Source organism: Otolemur garnettii, unplaced genomic scaffold, assembly GCF_000181295.1.
Source record: "Otolemur garnettii isolate 467f Iridium unplaced genomic scaffold, OtoGar3 scaffold00024, whole genome shotgun sequence".
In the NCBI taxonomy this organism is placed as follows: Eukaryota; Metazoa; Chordata; class Mammalia; order Primates; family Galagidae; genus Otolemur; species Otolemur garnettii.
Genome location: NW_003852419.1, coordinates 12,688,762 through 12,695,773, shown reverse-complemented (window position 1 = coordinate 12,695,773; position 7,012 = coordinate 12,688,762). Strand labels below are relative to the sequence as shown.

The 7,012-nt window shown below is 41.7% G+C and overlaps 1 protein-coding gene across 1 annotated transcript in view; it reads right to left on the bottom strand.

Annotated features, from left to right (window-relative positions):
* EML6 (echinoderm microtubule associated protein like 6) overlaps positions 1-7,012 on the bottom strand; it is a 293,843-nt gene that overhangs the window by 48,405 nt on the left and 238,426 nt on the right. The gene's annotated exons all lie outside the window — the stretch shown is intronic.

The window sequence follows — 7,012 nt, the reverse complement described above, 5'->3', positions numbered from 1 at the left end:
TACAGGCTCTGAGCCTGTTTGTTTATTTAAAAGAATTTGTGGCTGAGAGGTTCTAAGTCAGGGGTCCTCAAACTTTTTAAACAGGGGGCCAGTTCACTGTTCCTCAGACCATTGGAGGGCCGGACTGTGGGCCCCAGGACTAGTCGGCTGCTAAGCAGGACAGGCAGCAGCGGCAAAAACACCCAAGGGGCCGGATAAATGTCCTAGGCAGGCTGCATGTGGCCTGCAGGCCGTAGTTTGAGGACGCCTGTTCTAAATGATGACTTTGCCAACATCAGGCATGTATTAAGTGCTGAGGTCTACAGGCTCCAAACTGCTGCCTGCCTTGTGCTAACGAACCAACACCACTGTTAAATAGTCAAATCTGTTTCTCTAGATAAAATGAGCATCTTAGAATTGGGAAATCTAACAATAATAAACCTTTTTAGTTCTTAACTACACTATCACTGTGTAAGCCACGAGGCAGGTCAGGATTTCCCAGCACTGACATCTTAGGCTGGATGAGTCTTTGTCGGCAGGGGCTTGTCCGTGTTTGGCAAACCCCCGGGCCCACCCACTGGATGACAGGAGCACAACCTTGTCCCCAGGCATTGCCAAATATCCCTGGGGGCCAAAATTGCTCCCAGTTGAGAGTCACTGAGCTGGACTAATCCCTGGAGATGGTCATTTCACCAACTATTTAAAAAAATTATGAGATAATATTTTTTAAGGACTACTTTCTTGGAGAAAAAAAGGTAATGAGATTCTGTAGCTAGCTTAATAACTTTTATGCTCCAGAGAGACTACCTGAAAAATGGGAAGAGCTGTTCATATTGTATTGTCATGAATATACATTTTATTCTTTAAAATGACTTTTATAGGTTAAATCTCAATAAAATTGAGGTGTTTCTTTTATTTTTAACAACAATATTTAACAAACTATAACACTATAGTAGGCTTTCCTGGGCGATTTGATCTCATTTACTTTCATTCAAGATCTGCGAGGACATCTTAGCATGATAGTTTCTCCAGATAAGTACTTTAAAACACTGTTCAGAAAGTACAAAAAACCGCTAGAGAACTGTAGCTAAAATTAAAGCCCAGACCGCTCCCTTTGGGTTTGGAAACTGCTTTGCACGTTGCTAATGCACTTTGCCTCCAGTTCGGTTGTTTTCTGTTTGCTGTTACTGCTTAGAAGGGAAATTACAAGATAAAATGCAGCCAGGTGTTTTAGTTACAAGGCGGTAAGCAGCTATGCATTTCTCATCATTTAATGTTCCCTGTTTCTTTTGTACACACGTACACACGTGGAGCTGGCACCAAAAATCTGCATCTGGTCCTGGGGAGTGGGTGCCTCAGGCAGGGCCACAGACCAACGTGACTCAGGGTGGTTCCCCCAGCAAGTACCTCAGTTTTCTGAGGAGGAAGTAGAGTCCCCCAAGCCCTCATAAGATCCTCACCTGACTTTTGCAGGTAGGGAAGCAGGGAACCATCCCCTGCTGTGTCTGCGAGACTTTTTAGCCATTGACTCCCTTCCAGATTCCATTTCTGAGACCCTCCTTGTCCACCCCATTCCTTGCAGTGGTGCTGGCCTCATTGTCCCAGCAGGAAAGGAGAGTGTTGCTAAGCCTGCAATCATGGTCACCCCAATAGAACGCCCTTGGCACACTGTGCTGTCCTGGGAAGCAAATGTGTAATTTGTTGGAAGCTGCAGAAATCTCATTTAAAATGAAGCATTAAGGGGTGGGCACAGTGGCTCACACCTCTATTCCCAGCACTCTGGGAGCCTGAGGCAGGTGGATTGCTTGAGCTCAGAAGTTCCAGACTAGCCTGAGCAAGAGTAAGACCCTGTCTCTAGCCAGGCATTGTGGCAGGTGTCTGTAGTCCCAGCTACTTGGAAGGCTGAGGCAAAAGGATTGCTTGAGCCCAAGAGTATGAGGTTGCTGTTAGCTATGACACCACAGCATTGTACTAGGGTGACAGAGTGAGACTCTGTCTCAAAAAGGAAGGAAGGAAGGAAGGGAAGGGAAGGAAATGGAGCATTAAGAATGATCTCTGGGACCCATAAAACCCCAAAGTGTTAAATAACTTTTTTTTTTTTTGCAGTTTTGGCCAGGACCAGGCTTGAACCCGTCGCCCCTGGTATATGGGGCCGGGACCCTACTCCTTGAGCCACAGGCACCGCCCTGTTAAATAACCTTTTTAAAAGCCCTGGAGCTTAGCTGGAAGGAATGTCTGCAAGGGGTCTCTTCCTTAGCATCTCACCTCAGGCAAATATATCCTTTCCATCATTTTGCAGAGGGGCCACTGAAGCCCACAGAGAGGTCATGTCACTTAAGTCGCAGTGTGCTGGGGTGGGGCGTGGTGGTGAGCTCCAGAGAGCCCTCCTCCTTTAACAGTGCTCCTTTAACTACACTGGATGTATTGTAATTGGGGATTTTAATATTTGTCATAGTTAACACAGTAAGCTTTGTATTTGTTTTTCCATAATTACTTCTTTGAAAACAATTAAAAAAAAACTTTTTTTGAAAAGGAGATTTCCAAAATCCTTCATACTCAGTTGAAGGGCCTGATAATATTGGTGACCAAAATGACACACTAACTCTTCAGTGCTTATAACAGTGGGGGATAACCAAGGAAACATCAGCTGAAGGGGGACCTCAGCCATCATCATTGGATCAGCCTCTAGTACTCCAGATGTGCCCACAGAGGGACGAATTAACTTCCAGAGCAGGATCCTGTCACTGTGGGAAGGATACTGTGAATTTCCCTCTTGTGCATATTCTTTTATGTAATAATAGGTCATCCGTCCCAGGCTGGCCTCATACCCCTCTGCCATTTGGTGAAATTCGGTTTCATTTTCATATACTTATTTGAGGGCATTAGACCCGAAAGGGAAAGAACTGCTGGTGTGATATAAAATGATGCCTAGATACACAGGAGGACCTGAGGCCTCAGGTCTAGGCTGCAAAGTGACGCATTAATGCCTCTAGTTTGGGGTCACAGGCTCCGTGATTCTCTTACTCTCTTGGAGCCTTAAGTTCCTTATTTGTAAATGAAATTGACAATGACCATGAAAAACTGTCATGATCATTAAAATATAGGCATATAAAGTGCCTGGCACATTCAACAAATGTTCAGTGAATGAATGACAATTAAAAATATCTCTTATTCAAGACTTTAAAAGTTTCTCCATATAAAAGTGTTATAGTGAGGGGATTCGGAGCAAGATGGCGGTTCTTTGCAACCCAGAGCAGTGAGACTGGGGAGAGAAGACACCAGACACCTCTGGCTTATGGGCTCTGCCGAGAAACATTCCTTTGGGGACTCAGGGAGACAGCAAGAGACTTCTGAACCCCAGGATGAGGACAAAAGCAGTGGAGAAGTGGCAAGTGGTTGCGTTCATTTGGTCTGAGGCTGTGGTGGCTGCCATGGCTGTACCTACAACAGCAGGGCAGGTCCTCCCCGTGGGTTGTTTTGTTTTTCTGGACTTTGGCACTCCGTTGAATTACCTTGGGAGAACTTGTGTGAGATTGTGGTGACTTTAAGCCTTGTCCAGGGTCTGGGACTGAGCCGCAGGGCCAAAACCAAGCTATCATTGTTTGGCTGTGGGCTGCGCAAAGCCACTGTGGGAGACCTGTCCCATTAGCTCTGCTCTCAGCGTTGCAGAGTGAGGCCCATGGGAGAACTTCAGCGAGTGATCTAGTGACTGTGAACAGCACGGAAGGCCAGAACTGAGACTGAGGGGAAGAGCGCAGCTGTCAGTGTTTGGCAATAGGAGAGCTGCCTTGCAGCGTCAGCCCTCAAGGGCATAGACTGAGGCTGGTTTTGGCCCACCTGATGAACGGGCAGCCACTTTAGGAGACGTATCAGCAATCTGCGCTTTCCTGGGAAAGCCTCTGCTTAGCCAAGGTTAACGGTTTAAAGTGTCTTTTAAGAGGGCTGAGGAGAGATTCAGATTCACAACTCTGCAGGGTTTGAGGGCAAAAAAGTCAGCAGAGGCCTCCAGTCTCCATCTTACACAGCTGTATCAGCATTGTGATTAGCATCTCATACCCCTGAAAATCACCTGTTGCCCAGACACTATTCAGTAAGATATATATATACAGCTTTGGTTTTGGATTTTTTTCCTTTTTTTTATTTCAACTTTTTCCCTCTAGATTTTTTCTTTCTTTCTTCATTTTTCTAGTGTAAATATAATTTTCCATCGTTGCCTTCTTTAATAATAAGAACTTTATTTTTGCTAGTGTTTCTGCCCCTGTTATTTGGTTTTTCCCCCAATTTTATCCTGTAAGGTTTTCTGCTTGTTTGTTTTGGTTGGATTTATAGTAGTTTTGTTTTATCTCTCTATTTGGTGGAGGTGGGGTAACATGTCTTCTCTGGCTGGCAAAGAGCTGCTGACCTCAAGGGAACCACCCAACTCAGCACCCCCAGAGGCTGGGAGTATTTAAGGTGTGGGTCAAAGTACCCTACTGTATACCTTTAATACTCTTGTCTCCCTCTTTCTGTGCCTCTCTTCTGTTTGTCAGTATTTCCTTTTACTTACCCCCTTCTCTTTTTTCTTTTATTTAATCTTTTTTCCCTTCTTGTTCTTCAATCTTCTCATCTTTTAGTCATGTACCAAAAGAACTCAGCAAAACCTTAGGTCAGAGGCACCATAAGTCAAAGAGCAAGAGGAAGTGAAAGAAAAATTAGAGCAAGAAAACAGATAAAATAAAATAGTCAAGGGAAGAAACAGCAGAAAAATCCTGGCAACATAAACAACCAGTCCAGAGCAACTCCCTCAAGGGACCATGAGGTAGTTACTGCAGAGGATTCCACCTATAAAGAAATGTTAGAAATGACAGAAGGGGAATTTAAAATATAGGTGATGAAAACATTGAAGGAAATTGCTGAGAAAGTGGAAAATAACCATAAGGAAATCAAAAACAGAATCAAATAAGAGATAGATGATATGAAGAATATAGAAAGGATATAGCAGAGCTGAAGGAATTGAAGCAGTCAATTAGGGAACTTAAAGATGCAATAGAAAGTATCAATAACAGATTAGATCATGCAGAAGAAAGAATCTCAGAGGTAAAGGACAAAGCTCTTGAGATAACTCAGATAGTTAAAAAGGCAGAAAAGAAGAGAGAGAAAGCAGAACATTCACTGACAGAATTAAGGGACTTTCTGAAGCATTCAAACATACGAGTTATAGGTATCCCAGAAGGGGAAGAAGAATGTCCCAGGGGAAACCATACTAGAGAATATTATAAATGAAAATCTCCCAAATATCACCAAAGATTATGACACACTCCTTTCAGCTGGATATCAGACCCCAGGTCGCCTCAACTCTAATAGAGCTTCTCCAAGACACATTGTGATGAACCTGTCCAAAGTCAAGACAAAAGAGAGATTGTGCAAGCTGCCAGGAGTAAGCATCAATTGACCTATAGGAGCAAATCCATCAGGGTGACTGCAGACTTCTCTAATGAAACTTTTCAAGCCAGAAGACAATGGTGATCTACCTTTAATCTACTTAAGCAAAACAATTTCCAGCCTGCTAAGCTAAGCTTTAAAATTGATTGAGAAATGAAAACATTTACTGATATGCAAACATTGAGGAAATTTGCCACAACAAGACCAGCTCTATAGGAAATACTTAGACCTGTTCCACACAATGACCATCACAATGGACCACCAGCAAAGTAAGCACCCAGAAATTTAAGGACAGAACCTATCTTCCACAATGATGAAAAAGATAAAACTAAGCAATGGGCTTTCACAAAATAAAATGAATAGAACACTATCACACTTATCAATTATCTCAATAAATGTTAATGGCTTGAATTCCCCACTGAAGAGGCATAAACTGGCTGATTGGATTTAAAAAACACAAACCATCCATTTGCTGTCCGAAGGAAACACATTTAGCTGCAAAAGGCAAATTAAAACTCAGAGTTTAGGGTTGGATGACAATTTTTCAAGCAAATAGAAATCAGAAAAAAGAGGGGTACAATCTTATTTTCAGAGACAAGTAGATTTAAAGCAACTAAAGTAAAAAAAGACAAAGATGGACACTTCATATTGGTCAAGGGGAAAATACAACAAGAAGACACTTCAATTCTAAATTTATGCACCCAACTTAAATGCTCCCAGATTCTTGAAACAGACCTTAATTAGTCTGAGTAATATGATATCCTATAACACCATAATAACGGGGATTTTAACACTCCTCTTACAGATCCTCTAAACAGAAATTAAACAAAGATATAAGGGACTTAAATGAGACCCTAGAACAACTGTGCTTGATAGATGTATACAGAATATTCCATCCCAAAGCTAAAGAATATACATTCTTCTCATCAGCCCATGGAATATTCTCCAAAATTGATCATATCCTAGGACACAAGACAAACCTCAACAGAATTGAAAGAACTGAAATTTTACCTTGTATCTTCTCAGACCACAAAGTATTAAAGGTGGAACTCAACTCCAACAAAAACATTCAATCCCATACAAAGGCATGGAAATTAAACAACTTTATGTTGAATGACAGTTAGGTGCAGGAAGAAATAAAAGAGGAAATCATTAACTTCCTTGAAGATAACAACAATGAAGACACAAGCTACCAAAACCTGTGGGATACAGCAAAAGCAGTCCCAAGAGGAAAATGTATCGCTTTAGATGCCTACATCCAAAAAATAGAAAGAGAATGCATCAACAAACTCACAAGCCATCTTATGGAATTAGAAAAAGAAGAACAATCTAAGCCTAAAGCCAGGTAAAGAAAAGAAATATCCAAAATTAAATCAGAGATTAATGAAATTAAAAACAAAAGAATCATTCAGAAAATTAATGCAACAAGGAGTTTGTTTTTTGAAAAAATAAAGAAAATAGATAAGCCTTTGGCCAGACTAACTAGAAATAGAAAAGGAAAATCTCTAGTAACCTCAATCAGAAATGATAAAGGAGAAATAACAACAGATGCCACAGAGATACAAGAGATTATCTCTAAATACTAAAAGAAACTCTATGCCCAGAAATTTGA